We start from the raw sequence: 23,139 nt of genomic DNA, 5'->3' as shown, positions 1-23,139 counted from the left end.
GGGCAGTGTAGGGGGTCGTGCTGGGTCTGATGTTTCAGGGTTTATGGCAGTGCAGTGGTGTTCGGGCAGTGTAGGGGGTCATGCTGGGGTTGGTGTTTCAGGGTTTAGGGCAGTGCAGTGGTGCTCGGGCAGTGTAGGGGGTCGTGCGGGGCCGGCATTTCAGGGTTTAAGGCAGTGGTGTTCGGGCAGTGTAGGGGGTCTTGCTGGGGATGCTGTTTCAGGGATTAGGGCAGTGCAGTGCTGTTCGGGCATTGTAGGGTGTCGTGCGGTGTGGTGTTTCAGGGTGTAAGGCAGTTCAGTGGTGTTCACGCAGTGTAGGGGGTCATGCGGGGTGGTGTTTCAGGGATTAGGGCAGTGCAGTGGTGTTCGGGCATTGTAGGGGTCTTGCTGGGTCTGGTGTTTCAGGGTTTAGGGCAGTGCAGTGGTGTTCAGGCAGTGTAGGGAGTCGTGCTGGGGCTGGTGTTTCAGGGTTTAGGGCAGTGCAGTGGTGTTCGGGCAGTGTAGGGGGTCGTGCTGTGGCTGGTGTTTCAGGGTTTATGGCAGTGCAGTGGTGTTCGGGCAGTGTAGGGGGTCGTGCTGGGTCTGTTGTTTCGCGGTTTATGGCAGTGCAGTGTTGTTCGGGCAGTGTAGGGGGTCATGCTGGGGGTGGTGTTTCAGGGTTTAGGGCCGTGCACTGGTGTTCGGGCAGTGTAGGGGGTCTTGCTGGGGGTGGTGTTTCAGGGTTTAGGGCAGTGCAGTGATGTTCGGGCACTGTAGGGGTCGTGCAGGGGCTGGTGTTTCTGGGTTTAAGGCAGTGCAGTGGTGTTCAGGTAGTGTAGGGGGTCGTGAGGGGGTGCTGTTTCAGGGTTTAGGGCAGTGGTGTTCGGGCAGTGTAGGGGTCTTGCTGGGGGTGGTGTATGAGGGTTTAGGGCAGTGCAGTGGTGTTAGGGCAGTGTAGGGTGTCTTACTGGGGGTGGAGTTTCAGGGATTAGGGCAGTGCAGTGCTGTTCGGGCATTGTAGGGTTTCGTGCTGGGGCTGATGTTTCAGGGTTTATGGCAGTGCAGTGGTGTTCGGGCAGTGTAGGGAGTTGTGCTGGGGCTAGTGTTTCAGGGTTTAGGGTAGTGCAGTGGTGTTCGGGAAGTGTAGGGGGTCGTGCTGGGGCTGGTGTTTCAGGATTTAGGGCAGTGCAGTGGTGTTCGGGCAGTGTAGGGGGTCGTGCTGGGTCTGATGTTTCAGGGTTTATGGCAGTGCAGTGGTGTTCGGGCAGTGTAGGGGGTCATGCTGGGGTTGGTGTTTCAGGGTTTAGGGCAGTGCAGTGGTGCTCGGGCAGTGTAGGGGGTCATGCTGGGGCTGGTGTTTCAGGGTTTAGGGCACTGCAGTGGTTTTCGGGCAGTGTAGGGGCTCGTGCTGGGGCTGGTGTTTCAGGGTTTAGGGCAGTGCAGTGGTGTTCGGGAAGTGTAGGGGGTCTTTCTGGGAGTGGTGTTTCAGGGTTTTGGGCAGTGCAGTGGTGTTCGGGCAGTGTAGGGGTCTTACTGGGGGTAGTGTTTCAGGGTTTAGGGCAGTGCAGTGGTGTTCACGCAGTGTAGGGGGTCGTGCGGGGGCGGTGTTTCAGGGTTTAAGGCAGTGGTTTTCGGGCAGTGGAGGGGGTCTTGCTGGGGATGGTGTTTCAGGGAATAGGGCAGTGCAGTGCTGTTGGGGCATTGTAGGGTGTCGTGCGGGGGTGGTGTTTCAGGGTTTAAGGCAGTTCAGTGGTGTTCAGGCAGTGTAGGGGGTCATGCGGGGTGGTGTTTCTGGGTTTAAGGCAGTGGTTTTCGGGCAGTGAAGGGGGTGTTGCTGGGGGTGGTGTTTCACTGTTTAGGGCAGTGCAGTGGTGTTCGGGCAGTGTAGGGGGTCTTGCTGGGGATGCTGTTTCAGGGATTAGGGCAGTGCAGTGCTGTTCGGGCATTGTAGGGTGTCGTGCGGGGTGGTGTTTCAGGGTTTAAGGCAGTTCAGTGGTGTTCAGCCAGTGTAGGGGGTCATGCGGGGTGGTGTTTCAGGGATTAGGGCAGTGCAGTGGTGTTCGGGCATTGTAGGGGTCTTGCTGGGTCTGGTGTTTCAGGGTTTAGGGCAGTGCAGCGGTGTTCGGGCAGTGTAGGGGGTCGTGCTGGGTCAGGTGTTTCATGGTTTAGGGCAGCGCAGTGGTGTTCGGACAGTGTAGGCGGTTGTGCTGGGTCTGGTGTTTCAGAGTTTAGGGCAGTGCAGTGGTGTTCGGTCAGTGTAGGGAGTTATGCTGGGGCTGGTATTTCAGGGTTTTGGGCAGTGCAGTGATGTTCGGGCAGTGTAGGAGTTGCGCTGGGGCTGGTGTTTCAGGGTTAATGGCAGTGCAGTGGTATTCGGGCCGTGTAGGGAGTTGTGCTGGGGCTGGTGTTTCAGGGTTTAGGGCAGTGCAGTGGTGTTCGGGCAGTGTAGGGGTCGCGCTGGGGCTGGTGTTTCAGGGTTAATGGCAGTGCAGTGGTATTCAGGCAGTGTAGGGAGTCGTGCTGGGGCTGGTGTTTCAGGGTTTGAGGCAGTAGTGTTCAAGCTGTGTAGGAGGTCGTGCAGGGGTGGAGTTTCAGGGTTTAAGGCAGTGCAGTGGTGTTCAGGCAGTGTAGGGGGTCGTGCTGGGGCTGGTGTTTCAGGGTTTCGGGCAGTGCAGTGGTGTTCGGGCAGTGTAGGGGTCGCGCTGGGGCTGGTGTTTCAGGGTTAATGGCAGTGCAGTGGTATTCGGGCAGTGTAGGGAGTCGTGCTGGGGCTGGTGTTTCAGGGTTTAGGGCAGTGCAGTGGTGTTCGGGCAGTGTAGGGGGTCGTGCTGTGGCTGGTGTTTCAGGGTTTATGGCAGTGCAGTGGTGTTCGGGCAGTGTAGGGGTCGTGCTGGGTCTGTTGTTTCAGGGTTTATGGCAGTGCAGTGTTGTTTGGGCAGTGTAGGGGGTCATGCTGGGGGTGGTGTTTCAGGGTTTAGGGCCATGCACTGGTGTTCGGGCAGTGTAGGGGGTCTTGCTGGGGGTGGTGTTTCAGGGTTTAGGGCAGTGCAGTGGTGTTCGGGCAGTGTAGGGGGTCGTGCTGGGGCTGGTGTTTCAGGGTTTCGGGCAGTGATGTTCGGGCACTGTAGGGGACGTGCAGGGGCTGGTGTTTCAGGGTTTAAGGCAGTGCAGTGGTGTTCAGGTAGTGTAGGGGGTCGTGAGGGGGTGCTGTTTCAGGGTTTAGGGCAGTGGTGTTCGGGCAGTGTAGGGGTCTTGCTGGGGGTGGTGTATGAGGGTTTAGGGCAGTGCAGTGGTGTTAGGGCAGTGTAGGGTGTCTTACTGGGGGTGGAGTTTCAGGGATTAGGGCAGTGCAGTGGTGTTTGGGCAATGTAGGGGTCATACTGGGGGTAGTGTTTCAGGGTTTAGGGCAGTGCAGTGGTGTTCACGCAGTGTAGGGGGTCGTGCGGGGGTGGTGTTTCAGGGTTTAAGGCAGTGGTGTTCGGGCACTGTAGGGGGTCTCGCTGGGGATGGTGTTTCAGGGATTAGGGCAGTGCAGTGCTGTTCAGGCATTGTAGGGTGTCGTGCGGGGTGGTGTTTCAGGGTTTAAGGCAGTTCAGTGGTGTTCAGGCAGTGTAGGGGGTCATGTGGGGTGGTGTTTCAGGGTTCAAGGCAGTGGTGTTCGGGCAGTATAGGGGGTCTTGCTGGGGTTGGTGTATGAGGGTTTAGGGCAGTGCAGTGGTGTTTGGGCAGTGTAGGGAGTCTTGCTGGGGTTGGTGTTTCAGGGATTAGGGCAGTGCAGTGGTTTTCGGGTATTGTAGGGGGTCGTGCGGGGTTGGTGTTTCAGGGTTTAATAGGGCAGTGGTGTTCAGGCAGTGTAGGGGGTCGCGCGGTGGTGGTGTTTCAGGGTTTAAGGCAGTGGAGCTCGGGAAGTGTAGGGGGTCTTGCTGGGGTTGGTGTATGAAGGTTTAGGGCAGTGCAGTGGTCTTCGAGCAGTGTAGGGGGTCTTGCTGGGGGTGGTGTTTCAGGGATTAGGGCAGTGCAGTGGTGTTCGGGCATTGTAGGGGTCGTGCTGGGTCTGGTGTTTCAGGGTTTAGGGAAGTGCAGTGGTGTTCTGGAAGTGTAGGGGGTCGTGCTGGCTCTAGTGTTTCAGGGCTTAGGGCAGTGCAGTGGTGTTCGGGCAGTGTAAGGGGTAGTGCTGGGTCTGGTGTTTCAGGGTTAGGGCAGTGCAGTGTTGTTCGGGCAGTGTAGGGGGTCGTGCTGGGTCAGGTGTTTCATGGTTTAGGGCAGCGCAGTGGTGTTCGGGTTGTGTAGGGGGTTGTGCTGGGTCTGGTGTTTCAGAGTTTAAGGCAGTGCAGTGGTGTCCGGGCAGTGTAGGGAGTGGTGCTCGATCTGGTGTTTTAGGGTTTTGGGCAGTGCAGTGGTGTAGGGCAGTGTAGGGTGTCTTGCTGTGGCTGGTGTTTCAGGGTTTGGGGAAGTGCAGTGGGGTTCGGTCAGTGTAGGGGGTTATGCTGGGGCTGGTATTTCAGGGTTTTGGGCAGTGCAGTGGTGTTCGGGCAGTGTAAGGGGTTGTGCTGGGTCTGGTGTTTCAGGGTTAGGGCAGTGCAGTGTTGTTCGGGCAGTGTAGGGGGTCGTGCTGGGTCAGGTGTTTCATGGTTTAGGGCAGCGCAGTGGTGTTCGGGTTGTGTAGGGGGTTGTGCTGGGTCTGGTGTTTCAGAGTTTAAGGCAGTGCAGTGGTGTCCGGGCAGTGTAGGGAGTGGTGCTCGGTCTGGTGTTTTAGGGTTTTTGGCAGTGCAGTGGTGTAGGGCAGTGTAGGGTGTCTTGCTGTGGCTGGTGTTTCAGGGTTTGGGAAAGTGCAGTGGTGTTCGGTCAGTGTAGGGGGTTATGCTGGGGCTGGTATTTCAGGGTTTTGGGCAGTGCAGAGGTGTTCGGGAAGTGTAGGGGGTCGTGCTGGCTCTAGTGTTTCAGGGTTAGGGCAGTGCAGTGGTGTTTGGGCAGTGTAGGGGGTCGTGCTGGGTCATGTGTTTCATGGTTTAGGGCAGCGCAGTGGTGTTCGGGTTGTGTAGGGGGTTGTGCTGGGTCTGGTGTTTCAGAGTTTAAGGCAGTGCAGTGGTGTCCGGGCAGTGTAGGGAGTGGTGCTCGGTCTGGTGTTTCAGGGTTTTGGGCAGTGCAGTGGTGTAGGGCAGTGTAGGGTGTCTTGCTGTGGCTGGTGTTTCAGGGTTTGGGGAAGTGCAGTGGTGTTCGGTCAGTGTAGGGGCTTATGCTGGGGCTGGTATTTCAGGGTTTTGGGCAGTGCAGTGGTGTTCTGGGCACTGTAGAGGGTCTTGCTGGGGCTGGTGTATCAGGGTTTAGGGCAGTGCAGTGGTGTTCGGGCAGTGTAGGGCATCTTGCTGCGGCTGGTGTTTCAGGGTTTTGGGCAGTGCAGTGGTGTTCAGGCAGTGTAGAGGGTCTTGCTGGGGCTGGTATTTCAGGGTTTTGGGCAGTGCAGTGGTGTTCTGGGCACTGTAGGGGGTCTTGCTGTGGCTGGTGTTTCAGGGTTTTGGGCAGTGCAGTGCTGATCAGACACTGTAGGAGTTCTTGCTGGGGGCTGGTGTTTCAGGGTTTAAGGCAGTGCAGTGGTGTTCAGGCAGTGTAGGGGGTCGTGCGAGGGTGGTGTTTCAGGGTTTAAAGCAGTGGTGTTAGGGCAGTGTAGGGGGTCTTGCTGAGGTTGGTGTATGAGGGTTTAGGGCAGTGCAGTGATGTTTGGGCAGTGTAGGGGGTCTTGATGGGGGTGGTGTTTCAGGGATTAGGGCAGTGCAGTGGTGTTCGGGCATTGTAGGGGGTCGTACAGGGGTGCTGTTTCAGGGTTTAAGGCAGTGCAGTGGTGTTCACGCAGTCTAGTGGGTCGTGCGGGGGTGGTGTTTCAGGGTTTAAGGCAGTGGTGTTCAGGCAGTGTAGGGGGTCTTGCTGGGGATAGTGTTTCAGGGATTAGGGTGGTGCAGTGCTGTTCGGGCATTGTAGGGTTTCGTGCAGGGGTAGTGTTTCAGGGTTTAAGGCAGTGCAGTGGTGTTCAGGCAGTGTAGGGGGTCATGCGGGGTGGTGTTTCTGGGTTTAAGGCAGTGCAGTGGTGTTCGGGCAGTGAAGGGGTCTTGCTGGGGGTGGTGTTTCAGTGTTTAGGGCAGTGCAGTGGTGTTCGGGCAGTGTAGAGGGTCATGCGGGGGTGGTGTTTCAGGGTTTAAGGCAATGCAGTGGTGTTCGGGCAGTGTAGGGGGTCGTGCGGACGTGGTGTTTCAGGGTTTGAGGCAGTGGTGTTCAAGCAGTGTAGGAGGTCGTGCAGCGGTGGAGTTTCAGGGTTTAAGGCAGTGCAGTGGTGTTCGGGCAGTGTAGGGGGTCGTGCTGGGGCTGGTGTTTCAGGGTTTAGGGCAGTGCAGTGATGTTCGGGCAGTGTAGGAGTCACGCTGGGGCTGGTGTGTCAGGGTTATTGGCAGTGCAGTGGTATTTGGGCAGTGTAGGGGGTCATGCGGGGTGGTGTTTCAGGGTTTAAGGCAATGCAGTGGTGTTCGGGCAGTGTAGGGGGTCGTGCGGAGGTGGTGTTTCAGGGTTTGAGGCAGTGGTGTTCAAGCAGTGTAGGAGGTCGTTCAGGGGTGGAGTTTCAGGGTTTAAGGTAATGCAGTGGTGTTCGGGCAGTGTAGGGGGTCGTGCTGGGGCTGGTGTTTCAGGGTTTAGGGCAGTGCAGTGATGTTCGGGCAGTGTAGGAGTTGCGCTGGGGCTGGTGTTTCAGGGTTAATGGCAGTGCAGTGGTATTCGGGCAGTGTAGGGAGTTGTGCTGGGGCTGGTGTTTCAGGGTTTAGGGCAGTGCAGTGGTGTTCGGGCAGTGTAGGGGGTCGTGCTGTGGCTGGTGTTTCAGGGTTTAGGGCAGTGCAGTGGTGTTCGGGCAGTGTAGGGGGTCATGCTGGTGGTGGTGTTTCAGGGTTTAGGGCTGTGCACTGGTGTTCGGGCAGTGTAGGAGGTCTTGCTGGGGGTGGTGTTTCAGGGTTTAGGGCAGTGCAGTGATGTTCGGGCACTGTAGGGGTCGTGCGGGGACTGGTGTTTCAGGGTTTAAGGCAGTTCAGTGGTGTTCAGGCAGTGTAGGGGGTCATGCGGGGTGGTGTTTCAGGGATTAGGGCAGTGCAGTGGTGTTCGGGCATTGTAGGGGTCTTGCTGGGTCTGGTGTTTCAGGGTTTAGGGCAGTGCAGTGTTGTTCGGGCAGTGTAGGGGGTCGTGCTGGGTCAGGTGATTCATGGTTTAGGGCAGCGCAGTGGTGTTCGGGCAGTGTAGGAGGTTGTGCTGGGTCTGGTGTTTCAGAGTTTAGGGCAGTGCAGTGGCGTTCGGGCAATGTAGGGGGTCTTGCTGCGGCTGGTGTTTCGGGGTTTGGGGCAGTGCAGTGGTGTTCGGTCAGTGTAGGGGGTTATGCTGGGGCTGGTATTTCAGGGTTTTGGGCAGTGCAGTGGCGTTCGGGCAATGTAGGGGGTCTTGCTGCGGCTGGTGTTTCGGGGTTTGGGGCAGTGCAGTGGTGTTCGGTCAGTGTAGGGGGTTATGCTGGGGCTGGTATTTCAGGGTTTTGGGCAGTGCAGTGGTGTTCGGGCAGTGTAGGGGTCGCGCTGGGGCTGGTGTTTCAGGGTTAATGGCAGTGCAGTGGTATTCAGGCAGTGTAGGGAGTCGTGCTGGGGCTGGTGTTTCAGGGTTTGAGGCAGTAGTGTTCAAGCTGTGTAGGAGGTCGTGCAGGGGTGGAGTTTCAGGGTTTAAGGCAGTGCAGTGGTGTTCGGGCAATGTAGGGAGTCGTGCAGGGGGGTGGTGTTTCAGGGTTTAGGGCAGTGCAGTGATGTTCGGGCACTGTAGGGGTCGTGCAGGGGCTGGTGTTTCAGGGTTTAAGGCAGTGCAGTGGTGTTCAGGTAGTGTAGGGGGTCGTGAGGGGGTGCTGTTTCAGGGTTTAGGGCAGTGGTGTTCGGGCAGTGTAGGGGTCTTGCTGGGGGTGGTGTATGAGGGTTTAGGGCAGTGCAGTAGTGTTAGGGCAGTGTAGGGTGTCTTACTGGGGGTGGAGTTTCAGGGATTAGGGCAGTGCAGTGCTGTTCGGGCATTGTAGGGTTTCGTGCTGGGGCTTGTGTTTCAGGGTTTATGGCAGTGCAGTGGTGTTCGGGCAGTGTAGGGAGTTGTGCTGGGGCCGGTGTTTCAGGGTTTGAGGCAGTAGTGTTCAAGCTGTGTAGGAGGTCGTGCAGGGGTGGAGTGTCAGGGTTTAAGGCAGTGCAGTGGTGTTCGGGCAGTGTAGGGGGTCGTTCTGGGGCTGGTGTTTCAGGGTTTAGGGCAGTGCAGTGGTGTTCGGGCAGTGTAGGGGTCGCGCTGGGGCTGGTGTTTCAGGGTTAATGGCAGTGCAGTGGTATTCGGGCAGTGTAGGGAGTCGTGCTGGGGCTGGTGTTTCAGGGTTTAGGGCAGTGCAGTGGTGTTCGGGCAGTGTAGGGGGTCGTGCTGTGGCTGGTGTTTCAGGGTTTATGGCAGTGCAGTGGTGTTCGGGCAGTGGAGGGGGTCGTGCTGGGTCTGTTGTTTCAGGGTTTATGGCAGTGCAGTGTTGTTCGGGCAGTGTAGGGGGTCATGCTGGGGGTGGTGTTTCAGGGTTTAGGGCCATGCACTGGTGTTCGGGCAGTGTAGGGTGTCTTACTGGGGGTGGAGTTTCAGGGATTAGGGCAGTGCAGTGCTGTTCGGGCATTGTAGGGTTTCGTGCTGGGGCTGATGTTTCAGGGTTTATGGCAGTGCAGTGGTGGTTCGGGCAGTGTAGGGAGTTGTGCTGGGGCTAGTGTTTCAGGGTTTAGGGTAGTGCAGTGGTGTTCGGGAAGTGTAGGGGGTCGTGCTGGGGCTGGTGTTTCAGGATTTAGGGCAGTGCAGTGGTGTTCGGGCAGTGTAGGGGGTCGTGCTGGGTCTGATGTTTCAGGGTTTATGGCAGTGCAGTTGTGTTCGGGCAGTGTAGGGGGTCATGCTGGGGTTGGTGTTTCAGGGTTTAGGGCAGTGCAGTGGTGCTCGGGCAGTGTAGGGGGTCATGCTGGGGCTGGTGTTTCAGGGTTTAGGGCACTGCAGTGGTTTTCGGGCAGTGTAGGGGCTCGTGCTGGGGCTGGTGTTTCAGGGTTTAGGGCAGTGCAGTGGTGTTCGGGAAGTGTAGGGGGTCTTTCTGGGAGTGGTGTTTCAGGGTTTTGGGCAGTGCAGTGGTGTTCGGGCAGTGTAGGGGTCTTACTGGGGGTAGTGTTTCAGGGTTTAGGGCAGTGCAGTGGTGTTCACGCAGTGTAGGGGGTCGTGCGGGGGCGGTGTTTCAGGGTTTAAGGCAGTGGTTTTCGGGCAGTGGAGGGGGTCTTGCTGGGGATGGTGTTTCAGGGAATAGGGCAGTGCAGTGCTGTTCGGGCATCGTAGGGTGTCGTGCGGGGGTGGTGTTTCAGGGTTTAAGGCAGTTCAGTGGTGTTCAGGCAGTGTAGGGGGTCATGCGGGGTGGTGTTTCTGGGTTTAAGGCAGTGGTTTTCGGGCAGTGAAGGGGGTGTTGCTGGAGGTGGTGTTTCACTGTTTAGGGCAGTGCAGTGGTGTTCGGGCAGTGTAGGGTGTCTTGCTGGGGATGCTGTTTCAGGGTTTAGGGCAGTGCAGTGCTGTTCGGGCATTGTAGGGTGTCGTGCGGGGTGGTGTTTCAGGGTTTAAGGCAGTTCAGTGGTGTTCAGGCAGTGTAGGGGGTCATGCGGGGTGGTGTTTCAGGGATTAGGGCAGTGCAGTGGTGTTCGGGCATTGTAGGGGTCTTGCTGGGTCTGGTGTTTCAGGGTTTAGGGCAGTGCAGTGGTGTTCGGGCAGTGTAGGGGGTCGTGCTGGGTCAGGTGTTTCATGGTTAAGGGCAGCGCAGTGGTGTTCGGGCAGTGTAGGCGGTTGTGCTGGGTCTGGTGTTTCAGAGTTTAGGGCAGTGCAGTGGCGTTCGGGCAGTGTAGGGGGTCTTGCTGCGGCTGGTATTTCAGGGTTTTGGGCAGTGCAGTGGTGTTCGGGCAGTGTAGGGGTCGCGCTGGGGCTGGTGTTTCAGGGTTAATGGCAATGCAGTGGTATTCAGGCAGTGTAGGGAGTCATGCTGGGGCTGGTGTTTCAGGGTTTGAGGCAGTAGTGTTCAAGCTGTGTAGGAGGTCGTGCAGGGGTGGAGTTTCAGGGTTTAAGGCAGTGCAGTGGTGTTCGGGCAGTGTAGGGGGTCGTGCTGGGGCTGCTGTTTCAGGGTTTCGGGCAGTGCAGTGGTGTTCGGGCAGTGTAGGGGTCGCGCTGGGGCTGGTGTTTCAGGGTTAATGGCAGTGCAGTGGTATTCGGGCAGTGTAGGGAGTCGTGCTGGGGCTGGTGTTTCAGGGTTTAGGGCAGTGCAGTGGTGTTCGGGCAGTGTAGGGGGTCGTGCTGTGGCTGGTGTTTCAGGGTTTATGGCAGTGCAGTGGTGTTCGGGCAGTGTAGGGGTCGTGCTGGGTCTGTTGGTTCAGGGTTTATGGCAGTGCAGTGTTGTTTGGGCAGTGTAGGGGGTCATGCTGGGGGTGGTGTTTCAGGGTTTAGGGCCATGCACTGGTGTTCGGGCAGTGTTGGGGGTCTTGCTGGGGGTGGTGTTTCAGGGTTTAGGGCAGTGCAGTGATGTTCGGGCACTGTAGGGGACGTGCAGGGGCTGGTGTTTCAGGGTTTAAGGCAGTGCAGTGGTGTTCAGGTAGTGTAGGGGGTCGTGAGGGGGTGCTGTTTCAGGGTTTAGGGCAGTGGTGTTCGGGCAGTGTAGGGGTCTTGCTGGGGGTGGTGTATGAGGGTTTAGGGCAGTGCAGTGGTGTTAGGGCAGTGTAGGGTGTCTTACTGGGGGTGGAGTTTCAGGGATTAGGGCAGTGCAGTGGTGATTCGGCAATGTAGGGGTCATACTGGGGGTAGTGTTTCAGGGTTTAGGGCAGTGCAGTGGTGTTCACGCAGTGTAGGGGGTCGTGCGGGGGTGGTGTTTCAGGGTTTAAGGCAGTTCAGTGGTGTTCAGGCAGTGTAGGGGGTCATGCGGGGTGGTGTTTCAGGGTTCAAGGCAGTGGTGTTCGGGCTGTATAGGGGGTCTTGCTGGGGTTGGTGTATGAGGGTTTAGGGCAGTGCAGTGGTGTTTGGGCAGTGTAGGGGGTCTTGCTGGGGTTGGTGTTTCAGGGATTAGGGCAGTGCAGTGGTTTTCGGGTATTGTAGGGGGTCATGCGGGGTTGGTGTTTCAGGGTTTAATAGGGCAGTGGTGTTCAGGCAGTGTAGGGGGTCGCGCGGTGGTGGTGTTTCAGGGTTTAAGGCAGTGGAGCTCGGGAAGTGTAGGGGGTCTTGCTGGGGTTGGTGTATGAAGGTTTAGGGCAGTGCAGGGGTCTTCGAGCAGTGTAGGGGGTCTTGCTGGGGGTGGTATTTCAGGGATTAGGGCAGTGCAGTGGTGTTCGGGCATTGTAGGGGTCGTGCTGGGTCTGGTGTTTCAGGGTTTAGGGCAGTGCAGTGGTGTTCTGGAAGTGTAGGGGGTCGTGCTGGCTCTAGTGTTTCAGGGCTTAGGGCAGTGCAGTGGTGTTCGGGCAGTGTAAGGGGTCGTGCTGGGTCTGGTGTTTCAGGGTTAGGGCAGTGCAGTGTTGTTCGGGCAGTGTAGGGGGTCGTGCTGGGTCAGGTGTTTCATGGTTTAAGGCAGCGCAGTGGTGTTCGGGTTGTGTAGGGGGTTGTGCTGGGTCTGGTGTTTCAGAGTTTAAGGCAGTGCAGTGGTGTTCGGTCAGTGTAGGGGGTTATGCTGGGGCTGCTATTTCAGGGTTTTGGGCAGTGCAGTGGTGTTCAGGAAGTGTAGGGGGTCGTGCTGGCTCTAGTGTTTCAGGGTTAGGGCAGTGCAGTGGTGTTCGGGCAGTGTAGGGGGTCGTGCTGGGTCAGGTGTTTCATGGTTTAGGGCAGCGCAGTGGTGTTCGGGTTGTGTAGGGGGTTGTGCTGGGTCTGGTGTTTCAGAGTTTAAGGCAGTGCAGTGGTGTCCGGGCAGTGTAGGGAGTGGTGCTCGGTCTGGTGTTTCAGGGTTTTGGGCAGTGCAGTGGTGTAGGGCAGTGTAGGGTGTCTTGCTGTGGCTGGTGTTTCAGGGTTTGGGGAAGTGCAGTGGTGTTCGGTCAGTGTAGGGGGTTATGCTGGGGCTGGTATTTCAGGGTTTTGGGCAGTGCAGTGGTGTTCTGGGCAATGTAGGGGGTCTTGCTGGGGCTGGTGTATCAGGGTTTAGGGCAGTGCAGTGGTGTTCGGGCAGTGTAGGGCATCTTGCTGCGGCTGGTGTTTCAGGGTTTTGGGCAGTGCAGTGGTGTTCAGGCAGTGTAGAGGGTCTTGCTGGGGCTGGTATTTCAGGGTTTTGGGCAGTGCAGTGGTGTTCTGGGCACTGTAGGGGGTCTTGCTGTGGCTGGTGTTTCAGGGTTTTGGGCAGTGCAGTGCTGATCAGACACTGTGGGAGTTCTTGCTGGGGGCTGGTGTTTCAGGGTTTAAGGCAGTGCAGTGGTGTTCAGGCAGTGTAGGGGGTCGTGTGAGGGTGGTGTTTCAGGGTTTAAAGCAGTGGTGTTAGGGCAGTGTAGGGGGTCTTGCTGAGGTTGGTGTATGAGGGTTTAGGGCAGTGCAGTGGTGTTCGGGCAGTGTAGGGGGTCTTGATGGGGGTGGTGTTTCAGGGATTAGGGCAGTGCAGTGGTGTTCGGGCATTGTAGGGGGTCGTGCAGGGGTGCTGTTTCAGGGTTTAAGGCAGTGCAGTGGTGTTCACGCAGTCTAGGGGGTCATGCGGGGGTGGTGTTTCAGGGTTTAAGGCAGTGGTGTTCAGGCAGTGTAGGGGGTCTTGCTGGGGATAGTGTTTCAGGGATTAGGGTGGTGCAGTGCTGTTCGGGCATTGTAGGGTTTCGTGCAGGGGTAGTGTTTCAGGGTTTAAGGCAGTGCAGTGGTGTTCAGGCAGTGTAGGGGGTCATGCGGGGTGGTGTTTCTGGGTTTAAGGCAGTGCAGTGATGTTCGGGCAGTGAAGGGGTCTTGCTGGGGGTGGTGTTTCAGAGTTTAGGGCAGTGCAGTGGTTTTCGGGCAGTGTAGAGGGTCATGCGGGGTTGGTGTTTCAGGGTTTAAGGCAATGCAGTGGTGTTCGGGCAGTGTAGGGGGTCGTGCGGACGTGGTGTTTCAGGGTTTGAGGCAGTGGTGTTCAAGCAGTGTAGGAGGTCGTGCAGCGGTGGAGTTTCAGGGTTATTGGCAGTGCAGTGGTATTTGGGCAGTGTAGGGGGTCATGCGGGGGTGGTGTTTCAGGGTTTAAGGCAATGCAGTGGTGTTCGGGCAGTGTAGGGGGTCGTGCTGGGGCTCGTGTTTCAGGGTTTAGGGCAGAGCAGTGATGTTCGGGCAGTGTAGGAGTTGCGCTGGGGCTGGTGTTTCAGGCTTAATGGCAGTGCAGTGGTATTCGGGCAGTGTAGGGAGTTGTGCTGTGGCTGGTGTTTCAGGGTTTAGGGCAGTGCAGTGGTGTTCGGGCAGTGTAGGGGGTCATGCTGGTGGTGGTGTTTCAGGGTTTAGGGCTGTGCACTGGTGTTCGGGCAGTGTAGGAGGTCTTGCTGGGGGTGGTGTTTCAGGGTTTAGGGCAGTGCAGTGATATTTGGGCACTGTAGGGGTCGTGCGGGGACTGGTGTTTCAGGGTTTAAGGCAGTTCAGTGGTGTTCAGGCAGTGTAGGGGGTCATGCGGGGTGGTGTTTCAGGGATTAGGGCAGTGCAGTGGTGTTCGGGCATTGTAGGGGTCTTGCTGGGTCTGGTGTTTCAGGGTTTAGGGCAGTGCAGTGGTGTTCGGGCAGTGTAGGGGGTCGTGCTGGGTCAGGTGATTCATGGTTTAGGGCAGCGCAGTGGTGTTCGGGAAGTGTAGGGGGTCGTGCTGGCTCTAGTGTTTCAGGGCTTAGGGCAGTGCAGTGGTGTTCGGGCAGTGTAGGGGGTCATGCTGGGTCTGGTGTTTCAGGGTTAGGGCAGTGCAGTGGTGTTCGGGCAGTGTAGGGGGTCGTGCTGGGTCAGGAGTTTCATGGTTTAGGGCAGCGCAGTGGTGTTCGGGTTGTGTAGGGCGTTGTGCTGGGTCTGGTGTTTCAGAGTTTAAGGCAGTGCAGTGGTGTCCGGGCAGTGTAGGGAGTGGTGCTCGGTCTGGTGTTTCAGGGTTTTGGGCAGTGCAGTGGTGTTCGGTCAGTGTAGGGGGTTATGCTGGGGCTGGTATTTCAGGGTTTTGGGCAGTGCAGTGGTGTTCGGGCAGTGTAGGGGTCGCGCTGGGGCTGGTGTTTCAGGGTTAATGGCAGTGCAGTGGTATTCAGGCAGTGTAGGGAGTCGTGCTGGGGCTGGTGTTTCAGGGTTTGAGGCAGTAGTGTTCAAGCTGTGTAGGAGGTCGTGCAGGGGTGGAGTTTCAGGGTTTAAGGCAGTGCAGTGGTGTTCGGGCAGTGTAGGGGGTCGTGCTGGGGCTGGTGTTTCAGGGTTTCGGGCAGTGCAGTGGTGTTCGGGCAGTGTAGGGGTCGCGCTGGGGCTGGTGTTTCAGGGTTAATGGCAGTGCAGTGGTATTCGGGCAGTGTAGGGAGTCGTGCTGGGGCTGGTGTTTCAGGGTTTAGGGCAGTGCAGTGGTGTTCGGGCAGTGTAGGGGGTCGTGCTGTGGCTGGTGTTTCAGGGTTTATGGCAGTGCAGTGGTGTTCGGGCAGTGTAGGGGTCGTGCTGGGTCTGTTGTTTCAGGGTTTATGGCAGTGCAGTGTTGTTTGGGCAGTGTAGGGGGTCCTGCTGGGGGTGATGTTTCAGGGTTTAGGGCCATGCACTGGTGTTCGGGCAGTGTAGGGGGTCATGCTGGGGGTGGTGTTTCAGGGATTAGGGCAGTGCAGTGATGTTCGGGCACTGTAGGGGTCGTGCAGGGGCTGGTGTTTCAGGGTTTAAGGCAGTGCAGTGGTGTTCAGGTAGTGTAGGGGGTCATGAGGGGGTGCTGTTTCAGGGTTTAGGGCAGTGGTGTTCGGGCAGTGTAGGGGTCTTGCTGGGGGTGGTGTATGAGGGTTTAGGGCAGTGCAGTGGTGTTAGGGCAGTGTAGGGTGTCTTACTGGGGGTGGAGTTTCAGGGATTAGGGCAGTGCAGTGGTGTTTGGGCAATGTAGGGGTCATACTGGGGGTAGTGTTTCAGGGTTTAGGGCAGTGCAGTGGTGTTCACGCAGTGTAGGGGGTCGTGCGGGGGTGGTGTTTCAGGGTTTAAGGCAGTGGTGTTCGGGCACTGTAGGGGGTCTCGCTGGGGATGGTGTTTCAGGGATTAGGGCAGTGCAGTGCTGTTCGGGCATTGTAGGGTGTCATGCGGGGGTGGTGTTTCAGGGTTTAAGGCAGTTCAGTGGTGTTCAGGCAGTGTAGGGGGTCATGCGGGGTGGTGTTTCAGGGTTCAAGGCAGTGGTGTTCGGGCAGTATAGGGGGTCTTGCTGGGGTTGGTGTATGAGGGTTTAGGGCAGTGCAGTGGTGTTTGGGCAGTGTAGGGGGTCTTGCTGGGGTTGGTGTTTCAGGGATTAGGGCAGTGCGGTGGTTTTCGGGTATTGTAGGGGGTCATGCGGGGTTGGTGTTTCAGGGTTTAATAGGGCAGTGGTGTTCAGGCAGTGTAGGGGGTCGCGCGGTGGTGGTGTTTCAGGGTTTAAGGCAGTGGAGCTCGGGAAGTGTAGGGGGTCTTGCTGGGGTTGGTGTATGAAGGTTTAGGGCAGTGCAGTGGTCTTCGAGCAGTGTAGGGGGTCTTGCTGGGGGTGGTGTTTCAGGGATTAGGGCAGTGCAGTGGTGTTCAGGCATTGTAGGGGTCGTGCTGGGTCTGGTGTTTCAGGGTTTAGGGCAGTGCAGGGGTGTTCGGGAAGTGTAGGGGGTCGTGCTGGCTCTAGTGTTTCAGGGCTTAGGGCAGTGCAGTGGTGTTCGGGCAATGTAAGGGGTCGTGCTGGGTCTGGTGTTTCAGGGTGAGGGCAGTGCAGTGTTGTTCGGGCAGTGTAGGGGGTCGTGCTGGGTCAGGTGTTTCATGGTTTAGGGCAGCGCAGTGGTGTTCGGGTTGTGTAGGGGGTTGTGCTGGGTCTGGTGTTTCAGAGTTTAAGGCAGTGCAGTGGTGTCCGGGCAGTGTAGGGAGTGGTGCTCGGTCTGGTGTTTCAGGGTTTTGGGCAGTGCAGTGGTGTAGGGCAGTGTAGGGTGTCTTGCTGTGGCTGGTGTTTCAGGGTTTGGGGAAGTGCAGTGGTGTTCGGGAAGTGTAGGGGGTCGTGCTGGCTCTAGTGTTTCAGGGCTTAGCGTAGTGCAGTGGTGTTCTGGGCACTGTAGGGGGTCTTGCTGGGGCTGGTGTATCAGGGTTTAGGGCAGTGCAGTGGTGTTCGGGCAGTGTAGGGCATCTTGCTGCGGCTGGTGTTTCAGGGTTTTGGGCAGTGCAGTGGTGTTCAGGCAGTGTAGAGGGTCTTGCTGGGGCTGGTATTTCAGGGTTTTGGGCAGTGCAGTGGTGTTTTGGGCACTGTAGGGGGTCTTGCTGTGGCTGGTGTTTCAGGGTTTTGGGCAGCGCAGTGCTGATCAGACACTGTAGGAGTTCTTGCTGGGGGCTGGTGTTTCAGGGTTTAAGGCAGTGCAGTGGTGTTCAGGCAGTGTAGGGGGTCGTGCGAGGGTGGTGTTTCAGGGTTTAAAGCAGTGGTGTTAGGGCAGTGTAGGGGGTCTTGCTGAGGTTGGTGTATGAGGGTTTAGGGCAGTGCAGTGGTGTTCGGGCAGTGTAGGGGGTCTTGATGGGGGTGGTGTTTCAGGGATTAGGGCAGTGCAGTGGTGTTCGGGCATTGTAGGGGGTCGTGCAGGGTTGCTGTTTCAGGGTTTAAGGCAGTGCCGTGGTGTTCACGCAGTCTAGGGGGTCGTGCGGGGGTGGTGTTTCAGGGTTTAAGGCAGTGGTGTTCAGGCAGTGTAGGGGGTTTTGCTGGGGATAGTGTTTCAGGGATTAGGGTGGTGCAGTGCTGTTCGGGCATTGTAGGGTTTCGTGCAGGGGTAGTGTTTCAGGGTTTAAGGCAGTGCAGTGGTGTTCAGGCAGTGTAGGGGGTCATGCGGGGTGGTGTTTCTGGGTTTAAGGCAGTGCAGTGGTGTTCGGGCAGTGAAGGGGTCTTGCTGGGGGTGGTGTTTCAGTGTTTAGGGCAGTGCAGTGGTGTTCGGGCAGTGTAGAGGGTCATGCGGGGGTGGTGTTTCAGGGTTTAAGGCAATGCAGTGGTGTTCGGGCAGTGTAGGGGGTCGTGCGGAGGTGGTGTTTCAGGGTTTGAGGCAGTGGTGTTCAAGCAGTGTAGGAGGTCGTTCAGGGGTGGAGTTTCAGGGTTCAGGGCAGTGCAGTGATGTTCGGGCAGTGTAGGAGTCGCGCTGGGGCTAGTGTTTCAGGGTTAATGGCAGTGCAGTGGTATTCGGGCAGTGTAGGGAGTTGTGCTGGGGCTGGTGTTTCAGGGTTTAGGGCAGTGCAGTGGTGTTCGGGCAGTGTAGGGGGTCGTGCTGTGGCTGGTGTTTCAGGGTTTAGGGCAGTGCAGTGGTGTTCGGGCAGTGTAGGGGGTCATGCTGGTGGTAGTGTTTCAGGGTTTAGGGCTGTGCACTGGTGTTCGGGCAGTGTAGGGGGTCTTGCTGGGGGTGGTGTTTCAGGGTTTAGGGCAGTGCAGTGATGTTCGGGCACTGTAGGGGTTGCACGGGGACTGGTGTTTCAGGGTTTAAGGCAGTGCAGTGGTGTTCAGGTAGTGTAGGGGTTCGTGAGGGGGTGCTGTTTCAGGGTTTAGGGCAGTGGTGTTCGGGCAGTGTAGGGGTCTTGCTGGGGGTGGTGTATGAGGGTTTAGGAAAGTGCAGTGGTGTTCGGGCAGTGTAGGGTGTCTTACTGGGAGTGGAGTTTCAGGGATTAGGGCACTGCAGTGGTGTTCGGGCAGTGTAGGGGCTCGTGATGGGGCTGGTGTTCAGGGTTTAGGGCAGTGCAGGTGTGTTCAGGAAGTGTAGGGAGTCTTTCTGGGAGTGGTGTTTCAGGGTTTTGGGCAGTGCAGTGGTGTTTGGGCAATGTAGGGGTCATACTTGGGGTAGTGTTTCATGGTTTAGGGCAGTGCAGTGGTGTTCACGCACTGTAGGGGGTCATGCGGGGGCGGTGTTTCAGGGTTTAAGGCAGTGGTGTTCGGGCAGTGTAGTGGGTCTCGCTGGGGATGGTGTTTCAGGGATTAGGGCAGTGTAGTGCTGTTCGGGCATTGTAGGGTGTCGTGCGGGGGTGGTGTTTCAGGGTTTAAGGCAGTTCAGTGGTGTTCAGGCAGTGTAGGGGGTCATGCGGGGTAGTGTTTCAGGGTTTAAGGCAGTGGTGTTCGGGCAGTATAGGGGTCTTGCTGGGGTTGGTGTATGGGGGTTTAGGGCAGTGCAGTGGTGTTTGGGCAGTGTAGGGGGTCTTGCTGGGGGTGGTGTTTCAGGGATTAGGGCAGTGCAGTGGTTTTCGGGTATTGTAGGGGGTCGTGCGGGGTTGGTGTTTCAGGGTTTAATAGGGCAGCGGTGTTCAGGCAGTGTAGGGGGTCGCGCGGTGGTGGTGTTTCAGGGTTTAAGGCAGTGAAGCTCGGGAAGTGTAGGGGGTCTTGCTGGGGTTGGTGTATGAAGGTTTAGGGCAGTGCAGTGGTCTTCGGGCAGTGTAGGGGGTCTTGCTGGGGGTGGTGTTTCAGTGATTAGGGCAGTGCAGTGGTGTTTGGGCTGTAGGGGTCGTGCTGGGTCTGAAGTTTCAGGGTTTAGGGCAGTGCAGTGGTGTTCGGGAAGTGTAGGGGGTCGTGCTGGCTCTAGTGTTTCAGGGCTTAGGGCAGTGCAGTGGTGTTCGGGCAGTGTAAGGGGTCGGGCTGGGTCTGGTGTTTCAGGGTTAGGGCAGTGCAGTGGTGTTCGGGCAGTGTAGGGGGTCGTGCTGGGTCAGGTGTTTCATGGTTTAGGGCAGCGCAGTGGTGTTCGGGTTGTGTAGGGGGTTGTGCTGGGTCTGGTGTTTCAGAGTTTAAGGCAGTGCCGTGGTGTCCGGGCAGTGTAGGGAGTGGTGCTCGGTCTGGTGTTTCAGGGTTTTGGGCAGTGCAGTGGTGTAGGGCAGTGTAGGGTGTCTTGCTGTGGCTGGTGTTTCAGGGTTTGGGGAAGTGCAGTGGTGTTCGGTCAGTGTAGGGGGTTATGCTGGGGCTGGTATTTCAGGGTTTTGGGCAGTGCAGTGGTGTTCGGGAAGTGTAGGGGGTCGTGCTGGCTCTAGTGTTTCAGGGCTTAGGGTAGTGCAGTGGTGTTCGGGCATTGTAGGGGGTCGTGCTGGGTCTGGTGTTTCAGGGTTTAGGGCAGTGCAGTGGTGTTCGGGAAGTGTAGGGGGTCGTGCTGGCTCTAGTGTTTCAGGGCTTAGGGCAGTGCAGTGGTGTTCGGGCAGTGTAGGGGGTCATGCTGGGTCTGGTGTTTCAGGGTTAGGGCAGTGCAGTGGTGTTCGGGCAGTGTAGGGGGTCGTGCTGGGTCAGGAGTTTCATGGTTTAGGGCAGCGCAGTGGTGTTCGGGTTGTGTAGGGCGTTGTGCTGGGTCTGGTGTTTCAGAGTTTAAGGCAGTGCAGTGGTGTCCGGGCAGTGTAGGGAGTGGTGCTCGGTCTGGTGTTTCAGGGTTTTGGGCAGTGCAGGGGTGTAGGGCAGTGTAGGGTGTCTTGCTGTGGCTGGTGTTTCAGGGTTTGGGGAAGTGCAGTGGTGTTCGGTCAGTGTAGGGGGTTATGCTGGGGCTGGTATTTCAGGGTTTTGGGCAGTGCAGTGGTGTTCTGGGCACTGTAGGGGGTCTTGCTGAGGCTGGTGTATCAGGGTTTAGGGCAGTGCAGTGGTGTTTGGGCAGTGTAGGGCATCTTGCTGCGGCTGGTGTTTCAGGGTTTTGGGCAGTGCAGTGGTGTTCGGGCAGTGTAGAGGGTCTTGCTGGGGCTGGTATTTCAGGGTTTTGGGCAGTGCAGTGGTGTTCTGGGCACTGTAGGGGGTCTTGCTGTGGCTGGTGTTTCAGGGTTTTGGGCAGTGCTGATCAGACACTGTAGGAGTTCTTGCTGGGGGCTGGTGTTTCAGGGTTTAAGGCAGTGCAGTGGTGTTCAGGCAGTGTAGGGGGTCATGCGAGGGTGGTGTTTCAGGGTTTAAAGCGGTGGTGTTAGGGCGGTGTAGGGGTCTTGCTGGGGTTGATGTATGAGGGTTTAGGGCAGTGCAGTGGTTTTCGGGCAGTGTAGGGGGTCTTGATGGGGGTGGTGTTTCAGGGATTAGGGCAGTGCAGTGGTGTTCGGGCATTGTAGGGGGTCGTGCAGGGGTGCTGTTTCAGGGTTTAAGGCAGTGCAGTGGTGTTCACGCAGTTTAGGGGGTCGTGCGGGGGTGGTGTTTCAGGGTTTAAGGCAGTGGTGTTCAGGCAGTGTAGGGGGTCTTGCTGCGGATAGTGTTTCAGGGATTAGGGTGGTGCAGTGCTGTTCGGGCATTGTAGGGTGTCGTGCAGGGGTAGTGTTTCAGGGTTTAAGGCAGTGCAGTGGTGTTCAGGCAGTGTAGGGGGTCATGGGGGGTGGTGTTTTTGGGTTTAAGGCAGTGCAGTGGTGTTCGGGCAGTGAAGGGGGTCTTGCTGGGGGTGGTGTTTCAGTGTTTAGGGCAGTGCAGTGGTGTTCGGGCAGTGTAGGGGGTCATGCGGGGGTGGTGTTTCAGGGTTTAAGGCAATGCAGTGGTGTTCGGGCAGTGTAGGGGGTCGTGCGGAGGTGGTGTTTCAGGGTTTGAGGCAGTGGTGTTCAAGCAGTGTAGGAGGTCGTGCAGCGGTGGAGTTTCAGGGTTTAAGGCAGTGCAGTGGTGTTCAGGCAGTGTAGGGGGTCGTGCTGGGGCTGGTGTTTCAGGGTTTAGGGCAGTGCAGTGATGTTTGGGCAGTGTAGGAGTCGCGCTGGGGCTGGTGTTTCAGGGTTAATGGCAGTGCAGTGTTATTCGGGCAGTGTAGGGAGTCGTGCTGGGGCTTGTGTTTCAGGGTTTAGGGCAGTGCAGTGGTGTTCGGGCAGTGTAGGGGGTCGTGCTTTGGCTGGTGTTTCAGGGTTTAGGGCAGTGCAGTGGTTTTCGGGCAGTGTAGGGGGTCGTGCTGGGTCTGTTGTTTCAGGGTTTATGGCAGTGCAGTGGTTTTCGAGCAGTTTAGGGGGTCATGCTGGGGGTGGTGTTTCAGGGTTTAGGGCTGTGCACTGGTGTTCGGGCAGTGTAGGGGGTCTTGCTGGGGGTGGTGTTTCAGGGTTTAGGGCAGTGCAGTGATGTTAGGGCACTGTAGGGGTCGTGCGGGGGCTGGTGTTTCAGGTTTTAAGGCAGTGCAGTGGTGTTCAGGTAGTGTAGGGGGTCGTGAGGGGGTGCTGTTTCAGGGTTTAGGGCAGTGGTGTTCGGGCAGTGTTGGGGTCTTGCTGGGGGTGGTGTATGAGGGTTTAGGGAAGTGCAGTGGTGTTCGGGCAGTGTAGGGTGTCTTACTGGGAGTGGAGTATCAGGGATTAGGGCACTGCAGTGGTGTTCGGGCAGTGTAGGGGCTCGTGCTGGGTCTGGTGTTTCAGGGTTAGGGCAGTGCAGTGGTGTTCGGGCAGTGTAGGGAGTCGTGCTGGGTCAGGAGTTTCATGGTTTAGGGCAGCGCAGTGGTGTTCGGGTTGTGTAGGGCGTTGTGCTGGGTCTGGTGTTTCAGAGTTTAAGGCAGTGCAGTGGTGTCCGGGCGGTGTAGGGAGTGGTGCTCGGTCTGTTGTTTCAGGGTTTTGGGCAGTGCAGTGGTGTAGGGCAGTGTAGGGTGTCTTGCTGTGGCTGGTGTTTCAGGGTTTGGGGAAGTGCAGTGGTGTTCGGTCAGTGTAGGGGGTTATGCTGGGGCTGGTATTTCAGGGTTTTGGGCAGTGCAGTGGTGTTCTGGGCACTGTAGGGGGTCTTGCTGGGGCTGGTGTATCAGGGTTTAGGGCAGTGCAGTGGTGTTCGGGCAGTGTAGGGCATCTTGCTGCGGCTGGTGTTTCAGGGTTTTGGGCAGTGCAGTGGTGTTCAGGCAGTGTAGAGGGTCTTGCTGGGGCTGGTATTTCAGGGTTTTGGGCAGTGCAGTGGTGTTCTGGGCACTGTAGGGGGTCTTGCTGTGGCTGGTGTTTCAGGGTTTTGGGCAGTGCAGTGCTGATCAGACACTGTAGGAGTTCTTGCTGGGGGCTGGTGTTTCAGGGTTTAAGGCAGTGCAGTGGTGTTCAGGCAGTGGAGGGGGTCGTGTGAGGGTGGTGTTTCAGGGTTTAAAGCAGTGGTGTTAGGGCGGTGTAGGGGTCTTGCTGGGGTTGATGTATGAGGGTTTAGGGCAGTGCAGTGGTTTTCGGGCAGTGTAGGGGGTCTTGATGGGGGTGGTGTTTCAGGGATTAGGGCAGTGCAGTGGTGTTCGGGCATTGTAGGGGGTCGTGCAGGGGTGCTGTTTCAGGGTTTAAGGCAGTGCAGTGGTGTTCACGCAGTTTAGGGGGTCGTGCGGGGGTGGTGTTTCAGGGTTTAAGGCAGTGGTGTTCAGGCAGTGTAGGGGGTCTTGCTGCGGATAGTGTTTCAGGGATTAGGGTGGTGCAGTGCTGTTCGGGCATTGTAGGGTGTCGTGCAGGGGTAGTGTTTCAGGGTTTAAGGCAGTGCAGTGGTGTTCAGGCAGTGTAGGGGGTCATGGGGGGTGGTGTTTTTGGGTTTAAGGCAGTGCAGTGGTGTTCGGGCAGTGAAGGGGGTCTTGCTGGGGGTGGTGTTTCAGTGTTTAGGGCAGTGCAGTGGTGTTCGGGCAGTGTAGGGGGTCATGCGGGGGTGGTGTTTCAGGGTTTAAGGCAATGCAGTGGTGTTCGGGCAGTGTAGGGGGTCGTGCGGAGGTGGTGTTTCAGGGTTTGAGGCAGTGTTGTTCAAGCAGTGTAGGAGGTCATGCAGCAGTGGAGTTTCAGGGTTTAAGGCAGTGCAGTGGTGTTCGGGCAGTATAGGGGGTCGTGCTGGGGCTGATGTTTCAGGGTTTAGGGCAGTGCAGTGATGTTCGGGCAGTGTAGGAGTCGCGCTGGGGCTGGTGTTTCAGGGTTAATGGCAGTGCAGTGTTATTCGGGCAGTGTAGGGAGTCGTGCTGGGGCTTGTGTTTCAGGGTTTAGGGCAGTGCAGTGGTGTTCGGGCAGTGTAGGGGGTCGTGCTGTGGCTGGTGTTTCAGGGTTTAGGGCAGTGCAGTGGTTTTCGGGCAGTGTAGGGGGTCGTGCTGGGTCTGTTGTTTCAGGGTTTATGGC

Source organism: Triturus cristatus, chromosome 1_1 (assembly GCF_964204655.1).
Source record: "Triturus cristatus chromosome 1_1, aTriCri1.1, whole genome shotgun sequence".
Taxonomy (NCBI): Eukaryota; Metazoa; Chordata; class Amphibia; order Caudata; family Salamandridae; genus Triturus; species Triturus cristatus.
Note: the sequence above shows the minus strand (reverse complement) of the source record.